Source organism: Gavialis gangeticus, unplaced genomic scaffold (assembly GCF_001723915.1).
Source record: "Gavialis gangeticus isolate Ggan-Ray unplaced genomic scaffold, GavGan_comp1, whole genome shotgun sequence".
NCBI classification, from domain to species: domain Eukaryota; kingdom Metazoa; phylum Chordata; order Crocodylia; family Gavialidae; genus Gavialis; species Gavialis gangeticus.
This window is the reverse complement of record NW_017729031.1, coordinates 59,064,114-59,089,747: the sequence shown is the minus strand read 5'-3', so window position 1 is coordinate 59,089,747 and position 25,634 is coordinate 59,064,114. Positions and strand designations below refer to the sequence as shown.

At 42.9% G+C, this 25,634-nt stretch overlaps 1 long non-coding RNA gene across 1 annotated transcript in view; it reads left to right on the top strand.

Moving 5' to 3' along the window:
* The first annotated feature begins 292 nt into the window (after positions 1–292).
* Positions 293–25,634, top strand: part of LOC109301745 — a 37,552-nt gene continuing 12,210 nt past the window's right edge. The window contains exons 1-2 of the long non-coding RNA XR_002098597.1: positions 293–540; positions 11,198–11,260. This is a non-coding gene — a long non-coding RNA (uncharacterized LOC109301745). The remainder of the gene's footprint in view (positions 541–11,197; positions 11,261–25,634) is intronic.

Below are 25,634 nucleotides of genomic sequence, written 5' to 3'. Positions count from 1 at the left end.
CGAGAGGCGCTAAGGTCATCCGCGTCCTGTGGGCTGCCGATACTTCTTGGGGTGCGGCGACAGAGCGCGGGCTGGAGGCGGCCGAGGCGGGGGCTGGGGTGCGGGGGCTGCCCGCTAGGCTGCGCTGTGACACTAGGAATCTCCGCCGCTGGCAGGGGAAGGACCAGGGGCCGAGAGAAACCAGCTGAGAGATCAATAGGAGTGCGCCCCCCCCCCCCCCCCCCCCCCCCCCCCCGTAGAGATGATATTTACATTTTTTGGCGTTTTCTTACAAATCAAAAAATAAAATAAAATGGCGAGGAGCAAACAATGCGCCGGTCCCACGGGCTTTCCCGAGGGGAGGGAGAGCGGGAGCGGGCTCCCCGCGGACCGCCCGCCCGCCGGCCCCGTGCCTTTCTCCTGAACCTTTGGCTGCTGCTCCGCGGCGGCCGTTAGCGACCCCCGCTCCCTCGCGCCGTCGGGGGTGGCGAGCGAAGAGCCGTGGCGATAAGCGCTTCGCTGCCTAAAAAGTGGCCGGGCGGGGCCGGGCGCCGCAACCAAGTAAGTCGACTGACTGCCGCTTTCGCCGCTGCCCTGGGACGTTCCGCGCCAGCGCGGGGGAGCGGGCACGGCTGGAGGCTGCGGGGATGATGGTGGAGGCGAAGCACTGCCCCGGGGAGCCCGCTCCCCTCCGCCCGTCCCACACCGGGCACCCCGGCGAGGCTGGGGCTCCGGGGACAAGCGGACGCTGCGCTGTGCTGCAGGCCCGCGGCTCAGCCGCCTCCCGGGCCCGGCCCGGCTCCAGCCGGGCGCCGGGGGCCCCGCGTGGCGAGCCCGAGGGACCAGCGCCGGCTCCTCCGCACCGGCGCGGACCAAAGGCTCCGCTGCACGCGGGAAGGGGGAGAAGCTCTTTGATACGGGCTGGCTTAGGAGTCAGCAGCGCTCTCCTAATTAGGATGTAGACAAACAGGAAAGAAATGAGCAAAGGATGCCAGATTTTCATGGCATCACTCTCTCTCTCAGGATTTCCTCAGTTTTAGTGCTGCCTTGGATTTACCTACATTTTTGCCAGAAAGGAAGTAAACATGTCCCAGTCACATGTAGGCAGTCACCAGGGTGCCTGGCAAAGCTGCCTCCAAGTTAGCAAGGCAAGGGGACGAAATGTGATGTAGACTCTGGACAGAAAATGTTTTGAAGAGCCATTTAGTTTAGAGGAAAGGGAGCATTGATTTTCATGGGCCAAGACTGATGTTCAAGGCCAAATAGCACAAAATCATTAGTTACTGCGGAAATACAGTGTGCCTTTGGTAACTATACAGGGGGTTGCACGCCATAAAACGAAAACAGGAGTGCATCCATACCTTGCTGCTTTGTGGAACAGACAGCAGAAACATCTGAAGCAAAAATATCTTTTAAGATCTGTAGTTATGCATGGGTAGCAAAGGTCAGTTCCCAAGGAAAAAAAGAACTATGTACATGCTGTTTTCAACAGTAATGTTGGCAGTTCTGCAAATTTTTGTAATAATAAATGCATGCATCATGGATGCATATAGGATTAAAATAACAACTTACAGAAACCATTATGCTATTATGTTTAGCCATAGGAAGCTGAAACTAATGAGTAAGTTGAAGGCAAAGCATTAAAGTATTGCTTGGTTCAAACTGAATGTTATAAATTAGGCTGGTTTCCTGAAAAAATATGTATTTCTGATCGTATGTACAGCTGGTTAGAACCACCACTTGCAAACGTAGAACATACAGACATAACATCTGTACACATCATTGTATTTGGAGATGACAGTAATATTTTTAAAAGCATTACATTTATCCTTTTCCCCCATACATGGATAGTATTGCATTATCCACATTTGGTTCTTTTGGCAAGCAACAGAAATATAATATATTTTGCTTACAATGAAATGGTCTTTGCTCTTGTTATATTTGACATTTTCTTTTTAAAATTTCTTAATAATATACTGTAATTAGTAACATCCACAGAATATTGCGCAGAGTATTTTTTTGGAAAGAATGATACATTTTTTAAAGGAAGGGTAAGAAAAATTACCACATCATATAATATGTTTCAAGAAATCTGTAATCAAAACCATCTTTCACATAAAATACGTATTTTATAGTTGAAATCCATTTTTTCATCCACTATAAGTGGCATTTTAAAATTACTGTCATAAAACATTACTTACCAACTGCAAAAATACATGTAGTGCAGTAGTAAAATAGTTTTGTCTAGGTTCTGAACGTATATAAATAAAGAAGTCATTGAAGCATCACAGAAATCCACATGCATTTGAGTAGTGTGTATATAATTTTGAGAGGTTTTTAATTAATTTAAAAAAGCATAGGATTTTGCTTACATGGCTGAAAGAATCACTCCGATCAATTGCATTCATGCTCTGATTTTAGGAACACCCTTGACACAAAGCTGCCTTAGAATGACATCCTGATGTATACATGTTTCTCTTTCAATATATTTTAAAATTTCTCACTGTGTTAACTGGTTGCCATTTATTGTTATTTAGCTTCGCATCCTGTATAAAGGCTCAATTCTGCCCAAACACTTACTTGATTAACTTCCATCATCCAAATAATCACATTTATTTTGGACAGATTACTGACATAAGTAATGCGTATGAGTGTTTACAGGATGCAGGCTTAAATTATTTGGGAAACACTTCCTTTAAATTCAGCATTCTATTTATGGTGGGTGATTTTAAACATATGGCTTTATTGGTGCAGAAGATTTTCCAAGTTAGCTCTGTGTAACATTTCAAAACCAAGTATGATATGCCAGTGACAGCTTTAAAAAAAGCAAAAAGACTCTTAAATTTAAATGAGAGTAATAAAAACACAAATAACCAACAGGCTGAGTCTGATGTGAGGAATATCTGAAAGTCTTATTGTTTAAATTTATTTCATATCAATCCCGTTGATTTCAGTACTCTGTGTCATAATTTTTTATAGCACCTCCAAGTTTGGTAGGCATTTCACATAAGATTTAGTCCTTGCCTAAGAAAGCCTATAATCTGAATTTCAAACATGACACAAAGGATGAAGGAGGAAAATAATATAGGAAGAGTACAATTATTACAGCAGGTGGTACTGGATGTGTTCCTGTGATCAGAAATTAGGTGTGCATGTGCTCTATTTACTGCACCTTCTTTCACTGAGTTTCTTTAGATAGTTTTAGAATTAAAGGGAACCACCGTTAAACTTAGTTCCATCTTAATTGACTCAATTGAACAAAATGCCGAGCTTTTTGAAACAGAAACAGACGATGGATGAAATCCTGGCTCCACTAAAATCAATGGCAAAATCTCATCAGCTTCAAAGGAGCCAAGATTTCACCTATTATGTGTTAATAATTTGCATCAACCATATAGTCTGTGAATTATGTTTAAAGGAACTGAAATTACAAGTTATTCATATTTGTTGCTAGCTTTTTCTGCTGAAAATGGAAGATATGCAAATGTAAATTAAGGCACATGAAATCCATATGCAAATGTAAATTAAGGCACATGAAATCCATGTTGCATTTCAATTCCCTTGTAACATCTAACTATAAAATAGCATACTAGCGTAAAATGTACAGTAGTTGGTGTATATATAGCGTACGTAACTGAGAATACTGGGTCTGGTCTAAAGTAAACCACTGGAAGAAAAGACATTTTAAGTCAAGGGTACCCACGTGAGTCACAATTCATATCCATCTTCAGAGACCTTAAAACTGTGAGTTCTTATGTATCACACCCATACAGTGCTTAGTACAAGAGATGGGTGAAGTAGGGCAAGTCAGCATTAACTCTCTACTCCTTGATTTTGTATGTTTAGTGTTATTTAAGTATATCTTTTATTTCAATTTCCCTTTTTAAGTAGCAGCACCATAATGTACTACAAAGGGACTTTTTATCTGATCATAAATAAAAGCAGAAAAATATTTTTTGTTATAAGAGTGAGAGACACTAAAAAGCCACCTGACTTTCAGCCATCCCTACACACAGCTTTCCCCAGACATCTTTCTGACCCATTTACTCCTTCAGAGTAGGATGAAACCAGTCCTTTGTAAATATTACATTTGCAACCTTTTGATGAAATATTGGACAATATTCCACCTACACAGAGATAATTCTTTTTAAACACCATTTTATATACAGCTGAAAATTGGATTACAGTAGGGTGTAAATTTAAAAGGCAATACCTGTTCCTGAGTAATTACATTCTTTTATTCCAGAAAAAAAGAGTGCTTTGTCCAGTTTGGTTTAATTTACTTTGAATGAGGATTAAAGCTAAACTGCATTGAGGCACTCTTATTTTAGAATAAGAAGGTTCACACATGGAGTTTTCAGGAATAAGCTATTCCTATAGAATGATTCCAGTATCCCTCCACATGTAAACAAGCCATTAGCTAATGTTTAACCCTGTAGTGTGCAACATGTAAATCTTGAAGTGTGAAGAGCCACTGCCATTTTAGGGATTTTATGTTCTCATTAGGCTGCATCCCTTGTTTGGATATTTGTGTGCTACTCCAACTGAAGTCAGATGTTGAATGGGTATATGCCAAGGCAGAATAGAGAATATTTTGGAAGCATTATTTTAGGGAAAATAATCCATGATGGAAATAGTTATAAAAATTAGCTGAAGGACATGGTTAGTATAACAGTGGTTTTTCTAGCTCACTGAACTTGTCTGTAACTCATCTATCTGATTTGAGCCCTGCCCTTTTCCCAAACGGGAAAAAAATGGCCTGTGTGCATGTGTTTTAAGTACTCAAACCTTCCCTCCTCCCAATAAATTGCCTTTTTGCTTACCATTCTTTTGGAACTAAAAACAACTAAACTGATTTACGTTAAGCCTGGGAGGGGGAAGGGGACTGCATCCCTGCATAGTGCTTACTTATATATTAGGCTTCATGCCTGGTGTGAATTTAAATGGCTGAGCAATAGACCCCTCAAAAATGTGTGTTTACAATCAAAAAACCAACTGATCCTTAACTACAGCAACCTTGGTTAGTACGGTTTAATATATACCAGATACAGTCCATTAAACTGGTACAAATACAATCTTGAAAACAGTAGTTTCACATTTTCCTGGTTGTAGGTAATTTTCCATACTCCCAGTCTACCGTTGTGAAAGCATGTCCTTATTTCCTGACTTTGAAGTACAGCCCAGCATCTGTGTTGCCTGATTGCTTAGCATTCCAAGTTTCCTTTAAGTGTGCAGCCCCTATTACTTTAAGTCTAGTAGGTTCATATGGCCCCAGCTATTTGAGAGTCTCATTCATTGTTTCACAGAATCTTATTAACAGCTGTGTGATTCTCATTTGCAAGTTGCTGCCTGTAGATATCAAATGCATAGTCCAGTTAATACTGTATACCTAGGTCCCAGAGCCTAAAATAAAGGCCTGGAGCCAGACACTTACCTGGGTACAACTATATAAAAATAAAGGTTTTCATGATGAAAAACTATATATCAAAATACACTGCTTTTTAGGGCAGTGGGATTATGCCTCAAGAGCTTGGACATTTTACCACTGATGTCAGTGGAAACCCTAAACATGTTATCTTAGATTTTAGACTATAACCAATGCACTGTGTATTCTGTCTGTAATACTGCAGCCACAGATTTTCTGTGTTGTTTACCCACAGTTACAAAATTGCACATCAAAATCCAAGCTTGGATCAAGGACATGGGGAAGTCAATGGAGCTGTACCAATTCATATTAGCAAAGAATTTGGCTTTAAGTTTCCAGCATATGTGGTTGCAAAAATAGCCTTTTAAATATGATGCTAATATAAACTCATGAGTCAGCAGAAAGTTTAAAGGAGTAACTGTGAAAGTGTGAATTGAAAGTGTGAATTACGCCCGTTAATTTCAGTGGTGTCTTAGTTTAGATGCCCGATGATCATATCAAGAAATTGCTATATTAACCATTAAAATGTGAATCCGTTTAGCAGGTAAATGTAGGTAACATGCAGTGACAGATACAGAAATGCAATTTGCATTGGTACTCATACAAGGAATGTGAGGAGATGGTGGAAACTCTTACCATACCTATAGGCTAAGGATAATTCATCATTTATCCCCTTCCAGGATCCTCTTCCTTTAAAAACTTTTCCTTTTTTTCCTATTGTTTGCACTGCCTACTGTGTTGCATTAGAAAATATTTGCAATATCTCCCTAAATTAAGATATGTTAAAAGCAGGGCTAACTGGCAGCCAGGCATCCACATGTGACCTCCTAGCTTCCACCCAGCTGCTGCAGTCAAGGTTCTGGGCTCTCCCTCCCTTCACTGCCTTCTTCTTGAGTGGTAGGGTTCACCGTGTAGTGCCAGGGGTACCCACAGCTGGGGTGCTGTGAGTGGGGAATCAGGGTACACAAGGCTGCAGCAGTGGGAGGGAAATGCCTACACACCACAGTGCAAAGGTTCCTGTGGTGCTGCAGCCTACACAGTATGTGCCACTCAGCCTCTTTGAAGTTGAACAGCCCTGAGTTAAAGCATCAGCAAATGATAGGTACATGGACCATATTCTCTCACTGAAGAACCTAATTTACATCCACATCAGAACAAATCATAAGAAAAGACTTACAGTGATTTAGGAGTAGGTCACCATATTAATTTTGTTTTGGTTAAGATTCTTACAATTTATGGGAAACAAGGACAGCATGGAATGTAAGAATCAAGTACTAAGTACAAGATACACTTCTTGGTTTTGGTATCATACCTAATGATGAAATGGAGCCACAGGCTTCAAATTTAAATTTGGCTCTAACTTCTCTGATGGATGTAGGTGTTTGAATCAGAAATTATCATTCAGTTCTTTCCTAATAACAAATTTTCTATTATGTCAGTATTAATTCTGGGCTGAAATTAGATCACATAATTGAATGTATTTTTACTTACATTAATATTGGCATAAGAAGTGGAAAAAGCATCAGAAGTTAGACATACAGAGATAGTGTGCCACTACACAAATAAAACAAGCTAACAGTATGAGGGCACATACCAGTCTATGGGATTTGTCACCATCCTTGAATTCTAGGCTGTAATGTTTCCTCTCGTGTCATTGTTTCTTTGTCTGGGTAGATAAACAATCTCTTATGAGACTCTTTATCATAATGCAAGCAAGATGTCAAGAAAGATACAATTCTACACATTTGGCCTTAATTTATGAGCACACACTTTAAAAAGCTCTGAGTACCCCTATTATCCTGAGGCCATGCTCAAATTTGGGGATCCTAAATGATACTGGGCAAGCCAATGACCTGGCCAGTTTCACTATTTGTTCTATGTATATATATTCACAACATTACACAGTTCAGTGCCTTGGTCACTGTGGCAGGCCCTCGGGCCAGACAAGCCGGGTCCCGATTGCAGCATGGCATGGTGTCCATGCACTGAAAGGTGGCCCGGAAGCCAGGAATGTGACAGGACACACTGGGCACTGGAAATGGAGCCAGACATGCTCCCTGCCACCAAGAACACCCTGCCACTGCTGCCAGCCAGTAAGCCAGGGGATCTGGACTAGGCCTGCCTAAGCCTGGAAGGGGCTGAACCAGAAGGATATCCAGGCCCCAGGAAAAAGACTGCCCAGAGTAAGCCAGGTACAGCCCTGGTGGCCTGTCTGGGGTCCGACCCACTCGCTGGGACTGGGCGGCCCACACCAGAAATGTAGAACCAAGCAGCCTGTGCCAGGCTGGAGCCTTCATTGTCTCATGTCAGATGGGGACAGGAGAAGGTGGACCAGTGGGCCCAGAGGGCACCTGGTTGGGGTAAACCTGAGGGATGGACTGCAACTCCATAGCCTCCCAACAGCCTGACTGCATGCTCAAAGTGCACCATTGGGGGATCCTACTGCATCCAGCCACAAATGAGCCCAGCAGGGAACACGTGAAACCACAGGGATACATGGCCACAAGGCAGTAGGAAAAAGCCCCAAGGAAAAGGGGGCCATTTTGAGGAAGGAGAGTGAGGGGCTGAGGAAGCAGTGTGGGGGCAACACTGCCCTACCCACTGCTCAGCCTGAGCCACATTAAGTTAACTTGGTTTCTTTTTGCATTAGCATTTTCTCTCCAAGCATAATAGGTCACAGCAAGTGACCATGATACTGGAGCATCATCCTAGCTGCACATCAAATCGCCTGCAACACCAAGGTGCAGCCTGTGACCTACAAGAACACCTGAGTGGAAAGGGGTAGGGTGTAGGGGAGAAGGAGCCCCACAGAAGATGCACCAAACGGGTGTTCCAGAGTTAGGAAGAACCACTGAACAACATTACAGAGGTACGGATAACACCTGAAGGTCTTGGTGGGTGAGTAGGCTTAGGGGCAGTCCACCCCTCACGTGGCAAGCCAAGGGCCTGCCACAGTCATCTTTATGCTTAACTGAGTTATGAGCAAAGTTGATTAGGTTTTTAAAGCAATATGAAAAAAAAATGTTTTATTGTGTATTTGCACACAGTTCTAATGTGTGAATAAAGTGCCATCCATTTTTTACTGTTATTGTTTAGGGCAAGCATTATGTGAAAGCCAGAACTACAGAAACAGGAAAAACAGATTAATTATCTTTAATTGACTTCCCAAGCTTTAAGGTACTTTGAAGTTGTACAGCTACTATTTTTCTGCTATGGTTTTCCAAAGCAAGAAAAAAAATCTGTTAAGAGCATCACTTCATTTTAATTTGTCTGTATAATTTCTTTTCTCTTACAGTAATTAAAAGTGAAGAAGCAGCAAGCAAGGAATTTTCATGAAGGTTCTAAAACATGCATTATTCACCTGAAAAATAAAAAAACCAACTCTATAATATTTACTAGGTTTTTATGTAGTAAGTCCCTTTAAAAAGGTACATTTTTACACAGCTAAGTGTTAATGTGCATTGGTGTTCACATTACATATAACTTGGTACATTGTAGGTGTGTCTACATGAGAGGCTTACTGCATGGTAGCCTAATAACACTGCAGAGTAGCATGCCAATCAAAAACCATGCTAATAAGCTACTGTGAAGTAACCATCACAAAAATGTGCTCCAGCGCTACTGTGCAGTCAATGTAGTTACTGCAAACTCAGTTAGTACTTCAGTCTCCTGGCCCAATGTGCATGGGGCCAGGAAACAGCTGCCACTGCAGCTGGGGGGCTCTCCTGGCCCTGTGCCCACTAGAACTGGCTTCATGCCCCTTGATAGCCCCTGGGTTAGCACCCATGAGAGCCTGGAGCTCCCCCTGGCTGCTGCAGGGAAGCAGAGCAGGGTGGGAACAGCCTTATACCGGGCTGCTCCTATTGGGATCAAATCTGCTCCAAACAGGGAGCACATGTAAATGTGCTCCTAAGGAAGGCTTACTATGTACAGATTAATAGCACATATAGACACACCCTGTATGTTTTATAGGAACCGTGAAAATGCATGTCCTTGACATCTTCCATATCAGGATCTAAAAGAACTTGCAAATGACACTCCCCCAAGGTAGGTACTTTCTCAAATTAAGAGACCCTTAATTTGGCTAAAGTGAAGCCCAGAGCGACACTGTCTCTATTTAGCCTAGAAAATGTCTCCTGGAGCTTAGGGAGGGAAGACCACTATATCCATTTAAGGAGTGCAGTATATTCTTCCGCATAAGGCTGGCCAGCTGTGTCAGGCAGCATGAAAGAGTCATGCCACTGTTTACTTTTTTCTCCCTTCAGGTGCTGTGTAAGACTGGGGACAGGATCTAGCCCTAAGTAGTTTGCAAACATGATAAAACACCCAGCGGTCCAATTGTCTGTGGCTTGCTCTAACCATTACACACACATAAGAGTCTGTCCTAAAGTAATAAAAATAAATGGGGCTATCAAGATAGCCATCACCACTGATGCATGCTATGACCATTTGAAACTGAGCTGTGCTTAGGATAATGTGGATTGCCACAAGACCCATGATAATCACAAAATTAACTCAGTTCTCCACTGTATTTTAATATGTTCATTTCACTGTACATCCTGTTAGATGTGTGAATTATTCCAAGGGAGGCAATAAGGCCCTATTTACCGAAGACTAAATTCTGCTACATTACATTGAGTTAGTACGACTTTACACTATAAGTACTCCCACTGATTTAACTAGAGAGTACTGACAAGGGAAAGGACTATCCAATGAGAGAATGGCTAGCAGATTCTTAGGCTCCAGTCCTGCATTCAGTTCCATTAGCATCCCTGCATTTCTCCACCAAGTGAATGTGGGCTCTGCAAGCGCCCACATTCTCAACTACCAATTCTCACTCACAGATATTAATGCACTCTTTGACTGCAGCTATACAAGACACTACTGTGCAGTGGTAATCTCCTGAAGTAAAGCCTGTTAAGGTAAATGTTGAGACACTTTTGAATATAAGCCATCACGTGCCATGAGAGGTGGTTCAAGCACCCACGTTGAATGCCTTCAAGAGAAATTTGGATGCTTATCTTGCTGGGATCCTATGACCCCAGCTGACTTCCTGCCCCTTGGGCAGGGAGCTGGACTCGATGACCTTCCGAGGTCCCTTCAGCCCTAATGTCTATGAAATCTATCCCTATCATGCTGAGACAAATGCATAAATAAGCTTCAGATAATTACTACATAGTTTAAGCTGCATGAGTTTGCCATAACTTTTATGTATCATTATGTTACAATGTTTAGATAAATTGCTTGATGTAGATCACCAGTGTAGGTCCAATTCATTTTTGTCTGTCTTAAAAAGGCCACAGAAAAGCATTGTTCCTCATCAAACATTCACTGAAAGGACAGCTTACTGTAACACATGGAAGTAAAGAATGGGTGTGGAAGAGGAAGAGCTGCATTATCAGTATGGATTTAATTGTTCCTTGTAGCCAATGAAAAGCCATATCAAGATTATGTTGATTTAATTGTTAATTCATCTGACTTTAACTTGATGAAAAATGTACAACCAACCATTTTAAGACTTCCCCATTACTGTTTTCCCACATGCCACATCACAGTGAGGAAGGTGAGAGGGTCTGCTACACCTGCTACTGAGCTCTCCAAGATTTATGTCCCCCACAGCTGATCATATTTCATACTAAGTTATCCCCTTTGTCATACAGGGTTCTTTCATTAGAGCAGTGGACCTAAACCCTTGTTGGACTTGAGGTACCCCTTATTGGACACAAGACATAACTCCATAACTTTTGTGAATTGAGTAACGTCTCATTTCAAAAACTAATTTATTTATTACAGTGCCTACCTGCTTGCAGAGGGACTAGGCACTGAGGGCAGAGCAACAGCCAGGCAGTTCTCATGGTGAGTTGCCACTGTTTTCTATATTTCACTAGTTTTCACTTTATTGTCCCAGAAACATGAGACCTGTCAATCTCTCACACCTTCCTTCATGTCATAACTTCTGTCAGCAGTGACTGACCTGCCTTAACACAAGAACAGCTATTGCACTATAGAATGCCAATCCAGGTTATGGAAATATTGGCTATTTTAGTGCAAAAACACTGTACACAAAAGTGCAACTATTGACATGCATTTAATGTGCATTTGATTAGGAAGGAGGAGGGAATTTCAAGGGGGAAGAAAGATGCATTGGCGTAACTTGTCTCTCAAGCAGTACCCTCCTAACAATACTTAGAGAGACATTTAAACTTACTCTCTGGCTTCTAATGTTGATTAAGGGGGTGATTGTCTTGTTAAATTCTGCTTTCATTGCTAATTTACTACCGATTTCTCTCTCTTCCTCCTCCTCCACCTATTCCTATCCATAATGGCATTTATTCTGCCACTGGTGACATTACCTGTGTTTTGAAGATTTCCTTTGTGCATACAAAATATGATGCTTGATACTATATCATTGCTAGAACAGGGTGAAATATTTTGGTTAAATAGTTTATTACTAGAAAGGCAGACTGGAGTAAACTGAAACTGGTCATGAATTCATGTCAAATGTAATCAATTTGTTAAAGTCAAAAATAAAATTTTGAAAAAGTCAAAATGTTTAATTTTGAAATTAACTTAAATGTTAAAAGTAAGGAAAAAATCCTAAAATGAAATGTTTTGTTTGATGTGAAATAAACAGCATGTTTTTGGTAAGAAAACCTAAACACCTTTATTTTGGTATGAGCTAAATTGCTTCCCCCTCCCCAATTTGAAATTAACCAGCAAACTGAAAAAAAAATCAATGATTCATGCAGTTCTAGCTTTGACATGCAGACATTTACAATTTTTTAATAGCTAAAAATGACTTTAGTGAGTTTGTAAAGGTATAACTATGATGAAATTTGACCCTTTCAGTGAGTGGTAGTAGTTACTAGAGCAATTGTTTCCAGAGGTACTTCATAGCCACTGGACCTTGGAACAAATCAGACATACAGGATATGTCTACACATGCAGTTAGTTGTGACCTAATTTACTGTGCATTAAGCTAATATGCAGTAAGCAATTTTTGTCAGGTGTCTACACGTAAGGACTTGGCACTAAATTTCCCTCCAGTCCCTCCAGTCTTGCCATGTGCCCCTGTGGCCACTGGGGAGAACTCCAACCTCTGGCTACACCGCTGCCAGCACTTTGCAGGCATGTTGAAGCCAGACCCAGCTGCTAGCACTTGGCAGCCATCTTGGAAACACAGCCCCACCCTCTGATCCCTGGTCAGGCCCTTCCCTGCCCAGCACAGGGGCAGCACATGACAGCTCCCTCCTTGCCCACCCTGCCTCCATGCCATGGCTGCTTTAGCCCCTGCCCCTACCAGCAATGCCCAGCACCCCATTGCTCCAGCCCTGCCCCTGTGCTCCTGCTGGCCCCAACAGGCCCAACCCCACGCAGGCCCCAGGAGAGCTGCATACCCAGGGCATGCCAGCAGAGTCCAGGGCACTGGGTGCAGGAGGCCCTGGCTGACCTCCTCCTGCACTCCCCACTCCAGTCCAGCTGTCCCACTGCCCACACTTCCCCTACCCTCTGCCCACCCCCAGCTCCACTCTAAGGACTTGCACATGGTTGAAACAAAAAACCTAAACATTGGTATATACCTGCATTTACAAGTATCAAATTTAGCCGTGATTAGCTATTTTTACTGTGCAGTAAGGGTGCGTAGGTGTAGACATGCACCCTTACTGTGCAGTAAATTGGGCTAATGCACATTAACATGTCTTGTGTAGATGTGCCCACAGAACTTGATTTTGCAACTGCATTTCTCCAATTTTTCAATGAGACACAGCAATGGTACAAAACTCAAAGATGAATCAGAGCCATCCTTCCTACATAAACAACTTTTTCAACACAAAGGCCTAGAAATTCAGGGAGAGGGATGTAGTCCCACAATACAAGAGTTTTTCCTTGCCTACTCCCATAAATTGCTCAGGTCATTCAGGATAGACTCACATTTCTATAGACACATCTGATCTAGGTTCTCAGCATGTAACGTCATACATCATTATCTGACATGCTAGCTGTGCTGGCCCACATTCCATCAACACACCACAGAACAACTTTCCTTCTCTCAACACCTTACATTTAATTCATTCATAGGTGTCATTCATGCATTCTAACAACAAAACGGCACCATTAGTCTGTTCTAACAACATAATTACTAGTTATACAACAAGTTCCCCTTGGTGACTAAGGTGTCTATGAGTAAGTGCTCAGACTGGGATGTGATCTATGCCAGTGACATGATCTATTTCAAAATTAAAGTATTCTTAATTAGTAAATAATACTTTAAAACGTATACTTTTTTGTCCTAGGACCTCAGAAGTGCTTTGAATTCTAATCTGCACAAAATACCTGATAGATGGGTATTCCTCATTGGACAGATTACAGTAAAAATAAATGACTCACCTAACATTATACAAAAAATTGACAGTAGAACACAAGGGTCCCTGACTTTTAATTCACTGTACTAAATCACAGTACCTTCCAAAATGACTAAGTATTGGTTTGGCAAAAGACTCATTGTTCTCACCATCAAGTATATTGCTAATATCATTCTAATGAGTCATCCTCACCACTTTAATGGACTTCAAATATTAAAAAACTATAGATAATAAGGCATTTTGGAAGTCAGAACAAATTTTGGGGGGGGGGGGTTCTAGAGACCAATGAAATAAAAATGTTTGGTATTATTGATCCTGAATGCAACTCCTTGGAAGATATTCAGTCTTTGGGGAACTGGTTGTATTTGTGCAGTAATCTGATGCCACAGATTCCATGTAATACCATTGTATTAATGTCATTGCTGCTATACTCACTACACCTTATTTCTGCTACTGGACTTGAATTTCAGTTTCTCCACTTCACGCTGAAGCACTGAAAGCCAAGTGGATCAAGTCTGCTGCAAGTGATCTGGATCAGTACCACACACATTCAAGCTGTACTGCTACAGGCAAGGAAAGAAAGCATTTCCTTACCTACAGAAAGGAAATGCTTGCCAGATTTGACCTTGCTGTAGACAGCATGTTTGGGAGAGTCAGTGCAGCCCATCCAATTGATAAATTCTGCTCAGCAGAGCTAGTCTGAGCTCTGATTTTCCATGTTTTGTCACCTCATACCATGTAATCTTATCTTGCTATTTGACATGTATAATAGATCTCAGATAGGACAGGTGAAGTTAATCCCTGACTTGATGGTGCCCATATATCTGGTCTCCACAGCTAAAGAAAATAGCTCAGATCACATTGTTTGAATTAGACTTTGAACCTGAGACTAGGGAGATCCCACACCTATTGTCTGAGTCTGTCAGAAGAGAATCTGACCTCCCTGATGCAAACAAACAGCTTCTAATCAGTGGAACCAATTCTCATTTTTGGCTAAAGGATGAAATCCACTATAGAATCCAGCTCTGCAGTGCCTGATATTTTGAGATTTTATTTAATTTAGTGAGGGCTGCTATTTTGACTTCTGTTTTCTTCAGGTGTCCTCCTGTTTAACATTTACCAAGTATTGTTTGAGGATGCTATTGAGTATATGCATCAATTGTATCCTATCTCATTGTCACGTGATAGCTTGTGGGTGGGCTTTTTTGTGCATGTGTGCAGTATTTGTATGCAGTTTAATTAGACTCAGAGCATGGCAGGCTTGCAAAACCTGATGTATGTGCCTACATACAATTGGTTCATCTCTTTCTGCAATGGATTCCTGGCTTTCTCTCCTTCTAACTCTTTTCTTCAGTCAGCTACATCTTCTCCAAATGTCTCTTTTCCCCCTGTCCAGTTTAACATTTCCAGCTGTCTCTGATATCTCCCACTGTATATTTAATTGGTATACAAAAGTCTCATGCTGTAAACATAAACATATTACTTTTCCTCTTAATCCTTCTCACCTCTCATCTATCTCCATTGATATCTCCCCTCTCCTACCACTCTCTCAGGTTCAAAATCTTGATGTCATCTTCCACAATTTACTCACCTGTGCCAATCTCTACTATATTATTAAGTCCTCTCACCTTTCTCATGCACCTGCTACCTCTTTTTTCCACCTCTTTTTCCAGCCATGTAGAAAAATGTGACATATTTCTCTGTGACCTTTTCTTAACATAGCCCTGGATTCATATTCTTACCTACTCACCACATCTTCCTCCCCAAAAGGCCTGTTAGGATTTTTCACACATGGCAAACCAGATACATCTTTTCAGTCTAATAATTTTTACTGAAGAACAAGGTAGATCCGTGTTTCACATCAACATATGTGCCTTAGTGTCACTGCTTGATTTTATTGTGACAGTCTGTCACCATAATAGAATTGAATAATAATAATAGAATTTGCTGCATAGACTTAAAGAAGGCTGTTTCAAGGGGGAGCAAACAGGAAACCAAAACAAGGGTGGAGATAAGGGATCTCAAAAGAGAACACTGCAGAAATGAAGAGTAAGCTTGTCATTGGGAAATCCTGACCCTCTGTTTAAGAAATGGGAGCAGCCTATGCTTTTTCAAGGCCAGAGAAACTAAAGTTAAAGCAAAAAGCAGTTAAAGCCCTTGGCCTACAAAGGAGGGGAAGTAGACATCAGCTTCTCAGAGAGAAGCATTGATTTACAAAGAGGAAGTCACAGGGCTGTGGAACGAAGGCAAGGGCTTTGCAGGATGTGTTGACAACAGCGGGGGTCAGGGAAGTTTAAGATTGTCGATGTGCTCTCAGCAAGCTACTCATGTGCTAACCTGTTGTGGGTTTAAACCTGTTTGTTGTGTACCTTTCCCTGAATGGATAAAGTCTACTTGAAGGAGCTGTTTAAGTCACATTAATCAGCTGCTGGTCTAGCAGGTGCCTGTTGCTGTCAGATGTTTTGTCTTAACATGCTTAGCAATTGAAGACCTGAGAAGGAATCCAGACAAAGAGTGGCAAAACCACTACAATTCATCCAGGGCAAGTTGAAGGTAGGGAACATTGTCCTAAGTGCACCTACAGTTCATTTGTATGGGACTGCTCCTCCTATGACTATGGCAGGACGTTAAGAATAGGGAGCAGGGCAGTCTGCTAGGATGAACCACAGAACTTCATTCTAGAAAGTTTGCTACCACCAGAGGTGCCCATGGGAAAGAGTGGAGGAAAGACTGTAGGTGCAGCCTGGCATATTAAGGAAGACAAGCAAGACAGAAACAAATGCATGATACCCATAAGGGGGAAATTATCAAAATGGCAGCTCTGCTCAGTTAAACAGCCCAATATAACACAGTCCACAAACCCCACCATAAAAAAGGGCTTCTGTCCCTTCCACTGGAGAAATGTCAATTAATATAAAACTGAATGAGCACCAAGCTTAGCACTTGACTAAAAAATAAAGTTTTGAAACAAGCACACAGAGAACTACATGATTCAGTCACATTACTCTGCATTTTCTTCCCTCTCCCTTTCCCTAGCCCATTGATTTCTTAGATTTAAGCTCTTTGGGAAAAGGATACTGTCTTTTTACACTGTCAGAACTAAACAAATAATGATAAAATAAGAAGAAGAAGCAGTAGTGAGTCACTTAATGAGCACCACCCTCCCCTGCATCCTGCTTTAGGCAGTGCCTTATTCATCCATCTGTTGACTCCAAATTCCCTAACAAACTTTAGACGAAAAACTCTTTGGTAAAGATCTATGTTCTTTTCTCCACATTTTTATTGTATTTGACATGCAACTATGATTATATCACTATGCCCTGTATATCTTGTTACTGGACTATGACACAGTCAGTGAGGCACAAGTGGTATGAAATGTGGATGCTTCCAAGACATTTATGCTTCTCAGTTTGGCAACAGGGTGTGTGTTGGTGAGGTGGCTGGTTTGACTCGCTAAGCATTGGAAGTCTGTTTCTATTTACCTTGCCAGCACATTTGTAACCATCTGTTTTGCACCACAGAACTATGTTAAAGCAAATACACAAATTGAAATTGGCCAGGATAATGCCAAAACAGCAAAGCTTTTAAACAGGTGCTTAATAAGTGTGTAATTGGTTCCATTCAGGGCTTAAATTTTCAGTCTTCTATCCAATGTCTCCTGCAAAGCTCGCCTTGGTCAAATTTCTTTAGGCTTTTTTTTTTCTTTATATTTTCCAGCTACATTTCATCTGACAGTGCTGCATGGCTTGAGACTAGCTGTTGATCAGCAGCTCATCCAGAATTTCAGGACTGCTTTTCTTTCCTTATTACTCCTTTGTATCATTTCTTTGATAGCACTCTTCCTGCCTATTTCCCTATTTTTTTTATATTTCATCATCCTTCTTTATGTCTTCCATTCTTCAAGACAAAAGATGACATTAAAAACATTTTTCAAGAACAGAAGAAGACACAATGCATGGTTACAAAGTTATATATTCCTGCCCCGTGCCTCTTTGGATTCCATGGCTTGCACAGCTTGGAGAACTGATTTCTGTATGTTTTTCTTGATGAATGTCTATCATCTCAACCATCAACATCAATATGTAGAAGGCAATATAACTTTTGCTTACATGTAGGCAGGGATCCGGGTTTTCTGTTTCTTATGAAAAGTAGGAAAAAACCCACGGATTTTCCCTTTTATCAGAGAAAGAAGCGAATTTTTCATCTATTGGAGATACCCTCAGATTTTCCACTTTTGCAGAAAGCTCTCTGCAGGCTGGCAGAGTTCTAGCCTACAAAAGCTTCTTTAAAAAAGGGTGGCAAACCCTAAGCCCCATCCTGAGGGGGAGGGAGAGAGGGAAGGGGCAGAGCCTGAGACTCAGTCAGCCAGGACTTGGCTCAGGTTCACTTTTCTTCCTGGAGCCTTTGAGGTAAATGGGGCTTGCAGGGGACTGGGGGCCAGCTGGGAACCCTCTCCAATGAGGCTGTAGGGGGTTAGGGGGCTGTGGGTAAGGGATAGGGGGCACCAGCAGGGCTGGGGATGGGGGGAGTTGGAGGCTGTGGGAAGAGCCAGCAAGGTGGGTGGGGGGCAGAGTGTGTGTGTGGGTGGGGGCTAAGGGATTGGGGACAAGTTATCCATGGGAAGCCCCATGTGGAGGGCCAGCTCAGCCTGATGGCATGTGGACCAGGAGCTGCACTCCATTATTCCGGGTGGGAAGGCACATATAGAGGCATGGAGTCACACAGCGTTGGGCTGGGGGGGGCTCCTGCTTGGCTCCATTTGCAGCTTCACACTGGAGTGCCAGAAGCCCCATGTGCAGGCATAGAGCCCATCCAGCCCAATGGTGCATGGCTCCTGCCTACACATGCTGGCATGGAACCAGCTTGGTCTGATGTGAAGGCATATGTCAGCGGACCAGGGCCAACTCCATACCAGCACATGCAGGCCATGGGACTCAGCCAGAGGTACATGTTGCCAGGGGCTCTGCCTGTTTTGGCCATGAGCACCCTGAGGGCCCACAGCCTGCTGCCACTGAGCTGCTGGTGGCAGGGGCTGTGCACCACAAACCCTGCCCCCGTCCACAAACTCCATACACACATCCAACCCCACACCCCACACCCGTTCACAACCCCCCCATAAATTCCATGCCCACCCACAAATCCCACATACTCCCATACCTATCCCCCCACAAGCCCTACACTCCCACACCCACCCACAAGCCCCGCTCCCTTACCCCTTCACAACACCTCCTACATCCACCCACAAACCCCACCCCCCCACACCCAGCAGACCTTCACAAATCCCCCCCGCACACCCCACACCCACCCTGTAACCATACAAAGTACCTTTAATTTTGCATAATTTTGAGTTTTCTTGCACATAGTTTTGAATTTTTCTACGTACAGTTCCCTGGAGTTTACAGAATGGCCTTAGCAGGAGCTCTGATTTTCCATAATGAAAAACCCAAAATCAAATGCCAGAAAATTTGTAACTTTTCTCAGAGAAAACCAGGATCCCTGCATATGAGTAGATTTAGATTTAGATTTTAGATTGAACACACAGTCAGGAAGCAGCTATTTGTAATGACTGGTAACCCTTAGAGGGAAACATAGCCAGCAGAGAGATTTCAAAACCTGCAGAGGGCAGGAGGCCTGAAGATATTTATTTTACAGAGGAAATATGACTAGTCATGGAATCAGATATATTTCTGGCAGAAGTGAATTCTTAGAAACAAAGGCCCATTGCTTAGAACATTCTTCACTCCTGTTTCTTGAAAGCTTTGTCCTTGGTTCTGATAGCTGAACCACTTTTGCCAATGTAAGTGTTATAGTGGCACATAGGGAGGTGCATTCATAAGACAGTTGATTAGGGCTCTAAGGATGTACTGAATTCCTTGAATTTCCTCTAGAAGCTATCAGTTAAGAGAGAGATGGGAAAAGAACTGTGATATAATCCAAACAATCTAATGTACTCACAAAATAAGCTGACACATTCTCAACTACCTGAAGTTTTCAGGGTGTCTTGAACCTGAGTTCTGGATACATGGGTGACTGGTGCCTTCTGGCTCAGGGGGACACCAGCAGCCGGTCAACGATAGGGGGAGAGGGGTCCCCCATCAGCCGATCGCTGATGGGAATAAAGGTCCCCCAGTGGCCAATCGCCTTTAGGGATAGAGGTCCTCCTGCACCTGCACTTTGTTGTGGGACAAATTATCCCACAATGGGCAAACTGCTCTTGCCCAGCTCCTCCCGGCTTTTCAGCCAAGTAGAGCTGGAGCCTGGGGCCAGCACCAGTGCTGGCCACAGCAGTCTTACCTTGTGCCCTGGAGCATCAGGGGCACAGGCTGGGCAGCATGAAGGTCTGGCCAGCAGCCAGAGTGTTGCTCTGGATGGCCCAGCCTGTGTGTTGCATGTGCATTGCACCGCTTTTTAAGCTGTATTTTCTTTTTTTGCTACTGGGTAATCCTGGTAGTAGATTTTGGTCCCATGCTGCTAATGTGCAGCATGGGCACCATGTGTAGTTTGTGGCACCACAAACCACATGTGCTTGTATGTCTGGATATGCCTGAAGGGTGAATCCACACTTGCAGGCATGTGTGCTTGCAGCAGCTCAAATAACAGCAGCACAAATTTGTGCCGGAGATTTGTTCCCCAGCACATGTGCCTGAACAAGTACTTTGGTGTGGGGTAAGTTGTGCCACTTGGGGCAAACTGACCCTGCCTAGCTTCTCCCAGACCTTCCGCCAGGGGGAACAAAAGGCTGGGACCAGCACCTGTGCTGGCCTCAGCAGTATAAAAATCTGCCCTGGTGAGCAGCTCAGGACTACTTGCCCCCAGGAGCTTCTGAGGCCCAGCTAGTTGGTATCTGGGGACATGAGCCCCTTGTGCCAGCTGGACTGTTGAAGCAGCCCTAACCTAGCATGACTCCTGCACCCTCTACCCACTGCAGCAGTCTGGCCACGTGCACAGAGCTACTTGCACTTCTGGGCCAGCTGCCAGTGGGCCACAGTTGCACAGCTGGCCTTCGGGCAGCACTGCTGTCACATCTTCTGGTGTGCCTGCTCTGCCATCTGGGCAGCTATTGCCCAGAAGATGTGCTTCTTGCGGTGACCTGCTTCAAACTGTTGAAGTGTGTCCTCCTGGCTTCAAATGCTCGGGGGTCAGCCACATCATCTGCTGTACAGCTGGGTCCACAGTGCTGGCCCTGGGCATGTTCCTCTGCCTGGGTCCTGCCACTTACCTCACCAGCAGATATCCTGGTGTTCCCTGTTTAAATGTTGCAAATGCTCTGATAAAAAATCCAAATGCTCTCATTAAAATACCCAAAACCCATGTTCTTCTGCAATTAAAATGAAATACCACTATACATAGAGATCAGTTGGGCAATGTTTCATTGATATATTTACAAGTTTAAAGCAGTTTGGAAGCCTACCAGTGCCTCTAGCATCATAATAAAATAAATTCTAAATCTCTATACACTTTGGTGTTTGCGTTTGGTTTTTGTGTCATAGAAAAATCAAAGCTGCCCCTGTCCTCTTCACTCACCAGGATGTAACATGCTGAGCAGCACTGATATGCCAGTGCCCTGCCCATGCCCCTCACTCCCAACCTACAGCCCCACCAGTGCCCTTCACTCCTGACCTGGAGCCCCTGCCTGCCCTCACTAACTCCCTCCCAGCAGAAGCTCTATCTCAGCACCAGGACATGAGTCCAGGCCTCTCTGGCACGTCCCAACATTGGCATGGGTATGGGACAGGGACAGGTATGGGACAGGGCTGCAGTATCTGTAGAGAAGACATGAGAAAAAATATCTACCAGCTCCAAACATTATGGGACAGAGTCTGAAGAAATGTAGGAGGTGTTGGGAAAGCAGAATACTGTGCTAATTATGCTACTGAGGAAGAATGCAAGATGCAAGGATTTCTTAGGGTGATACCTTGTATTGCACCAATGATGTTGCTGGGATAAAGCTTTTGAATGTAAAACATTCTTCCTTGGGTTTCTGATTATAGGAAGCTAGACACAGCAGGTTAAGCACAGCATAGGGGAGGGGTTGAGAGAAATTCTTGGGTGTAGCAGCTTCTTTCCTTTTGCTAATTGTCTGAGTGCTGGGAAAATATGGTTTATCAAAAGGGGGAATGATGGGGTCAGTCTCATCTTACTTGTGTGAAAAGTATTTAGGAGTTGGATAAATTATAATGGGCCATGATTTTGGAGGAAAAATAACATGCTCCAGAAAACAAGAAAGAATAGCCAATAAATGCTGCCAAGCTCCATTAACCTGTTCTCAGCAAAAATCCATGTCTTTGTATGGCAAAAAAATAAATGCGTCATGTACCTCTAAGCATAGTAGAGCCATCTGCTAGCAGTGGGTGGCCTACATCTCAGGCTGCAAGAGGCCCCAAAAAAGCTTGCTGCACAGTTCTGTATGTCATGTCTCTCTGCTACAGATGTTGCCATATGCATAGCAGTGTGGTGCTCTGTTTCTTACATAACAGAGCATTCACAGATTTTTAATCTCTTTAATGGGTGTTCTTAATCATGCTGACTGTCAGTAACAGCCACTATTTTTTTCCTCATGTACTGGATGGAATAAATATAGTTCATTTCTGTAGCAACTTCCAAGGGACTTCAGCCTTTATTGTCCTTTTTGCTACAAAGAGGTAAGCTTCTTGTGAAGTGGTTGCAACCACAGGTTCATTTTATGCAGAGAGCAAGAACCCAACCAAGAAATGTTTTGCATTCAAAGGCCTTATTCAAACTTGTAGCAGCACAAACAGTAGCAGCACAAATTTGTGTCGCTACTTTGTGTCTCAGCGCATGCCCCTGCCTGTATACTTCGTTGTGGAACAAATTGTCCCACATTGGGAAAACTGCCCTTGCCGAGTTTTTTCTGGCTCCCGGCAGGGGCACAAAAATGGAGCAGGAGAGATGCTCTTGCTAATAGCCAAAGCTTCTGACTGGAGGACCAAGCCTTTGTCTGTTCCGGTGCATGCTATTTTTATGTGCTTTGCCCTGCTTTTTTTCCCCAATGCTTTTTTTGCTATTGGGAAATCCTGGCAGCAAATTTTGCCCCCATGCTGCAAATCTGCAGTGTGAGACACATTTTAACCTTCCACATGTGTAGTTTGTGGTGCTGCAAAGAGGTTTATGGTGCCACAAACCGCACTTGCCTGCACATCTGGATGTGGTCAAAAGCTTGTCTGACTTTATCCCAGCTACATAGTTAGTCCAATAAAAAGGTATTGCCCTAAGAATTCTTTGTCTCTTGCAAAATTTCTGGACCTCTTGTATAATTTCTTATAATACCATATAATTTAAAAAAAAAAAAAACCTCAGTATAAAAGATCTATTCTTCCCAGCTGGTTATTTCAGAGGAACTGTAATAGGGTGAGTTTTTCAAGTGCTCAGTGTCAGTGGAAGCAGTCAGACTCAGGGTAAGCACATTTCAAAGTCCTATCTATAACGATCAACGTTGTTATATAGGAAAGCTGAGGACCTAATGAAAATCAATGATTCTTGGGATCAGAACCTCTTTGACCATCCACATTGGCTAATTCTCAGAGCTCTGCCGAAGGACATGCAAATAGACTCTTCCCAAAAGAAGAAATCATAAGGAGAAATACCAGAGAAATAAAATGAAGTCCAAAATAAAGAGCTAGGCATCAGCCAATATTGCAATGTTGATTTTCCATGTTTTGGAGACCCATTCACCCTATTTTCCACACAAGACAAATTGCAGACATAATAAACAGTGTTCTTTTGAACAGCCCTTGTACACACAGCTGATGCTTATTACAATGTCTAAAATGAAGGGTTATTTTTATCATCTTTGTTGCAAAATCCAGGTATAGGTACTTCACTTACCTATGCTTATCACTCTTAAAAGATTATATCTATTAATCACAGATAAGAGCATTGCTAACCAGAGGTGACCCAAGCAAGGTGTGAGGCCCAGGGCAAATCAGTCCATGCAGGGCCCTGCCTCCACTCTGATCTCAAACTTGAAGAAGCTGCAGTCAGCAGCAGTGGGGTAGTGAGCAGCTAGATGTGGAGCCACTGCTCTGCCTTGCTCCGTGGGGCCCCCCCAAAGCGCGGGGCCCAGGGCAGTCGGCCCGATTCACACTCCCCCCCACCACCGCCCCAGGGATGGCCCTGTTGCTAACTATGCCCCTAACAATGAAAACTCTTTTCCAGCACAATGAAAGTAAATGCCAAAACTCAAGAAAATGTAAGATCATTATACAGCCTTGCTTCAGGAAACCACTTTTTCTTCTATACCCAGGGTATTTATTGTATGGTTTCCTTTCTGATCTGTTGTTAAGGTGAATCTAAAGCAATGCTATGAATCCAAACACTCTTGAATTTTGCAGAAGTCTGAATCACAATCCAAGCACGGGAGTTTGTCTTGCCTCTAGTTATCATAAAAAAAGTTATAGTTGTAGGTATCTAATCTTAGGCACCCAACAGAAATATGTAACTCTTGAAATATATGCTTTTTAGACTTGGGTCCCTCCAGTTATATACCTAAACAATGGTCCCCATATTCAGGAGTGGTGAGCATGCACAATTAGAATTGGGAAGTAAACAGTTTTTTAAAATGTACCTGTTCTGCATTAGGATACAAGACATTTCCGGGGGGGCGGTGTTTGTTTTTGGTTTTGGGGGTTTTTTGCAAAAAACAAAAAAGAGACCTACCCCAGCTAGCACAGCAAATGGCTTGGTGGTCCAGATGATTCACACTAGAGGATGGAAACTAAGTAGAGCACACACTTGAACTTGGGTCCCCCATAACAGGTCAGTGGGCCTGGACTGCCATGCTGTCTTCTGTTTGGGTATCTCAGTCTGTCTCTAGTTTTGACCAGAATTCTATTCTGTACCTGAGAAACCTATCCCAGCAAAAGTCTAATTGAAACCAGCATGTTCCCACAAAAAGTTTTGGTTCCAGTTTTGATAAATCCACATATTTCATCAAAAACATTTTATCAGAAATTTCTCATCTAGCTCTATCCACAATGTTTTGTTACTTCCAAGTGAGATCAAAGCATGTCAACAGGTTGGACAGTTGAAAATCTGGATCCATATTTTGCAGTTTGAGCTTATCTTTAAGTTTCATTATAAACAAGTTTGTGAAATATTTAGATATTATTTGCTGATCTGACTATATTTCATAGTTTTGTTTTGGTTTTGGGGTTGTTTTTTTTTATAAAGCAGATTTTCTTTCACTACAAAGGATTGCGTTTGGAATCTGCCTGAATCTTCAACCTCTTCATATGCATTTGTTAAATTTACCATGAATTAATCTAAAAACTTAAAAAAAAAAATCTGTAGAATGGGAAGTTTAACTTACCATGCAACTGCCTTGTTTTTTGTCCTTGACATTCACTTCTTGAGTTGGCTTCCATATACTCTTCAGGGTAGAGCCATATACGGTAGGTAAGGCAAAGTGGCACCTTAGCGACTAACTGGTTCAGAGAGGCATGAGCTTTTATAGGCAATAGCTTGCTTGACCTATGAAAACTCATGCCTCACTAAACCAGTTAGTCTCTAAAGGTGTCTATATACGTGCAGGGCTGCTCCAATATGCTGGAATTACAGCACGTCGGAGCAGACTTGATTAATTGAGTCTGCTGGAGCATGGTAATTACTGCACTCCAGCAGACTCCAGCATCTTGTGTATCAGCATCCCTGCGCTGAAAAATGGAGGCAGGAGCACTTTAACTAAAGCTCGTTCAATAAGCTTTAGTTAAAGCACCCTCACCACCATTTTTCAGCTCGGGGATGCTGATATGTGAGATGCTTCAGGTGCTTTAATTAGAGCGGCTCTTTGGGCATTTATACGCATACTCCAAGATTGTGCATGGGGGGGGGGAGGGGAGGGGAGAGGA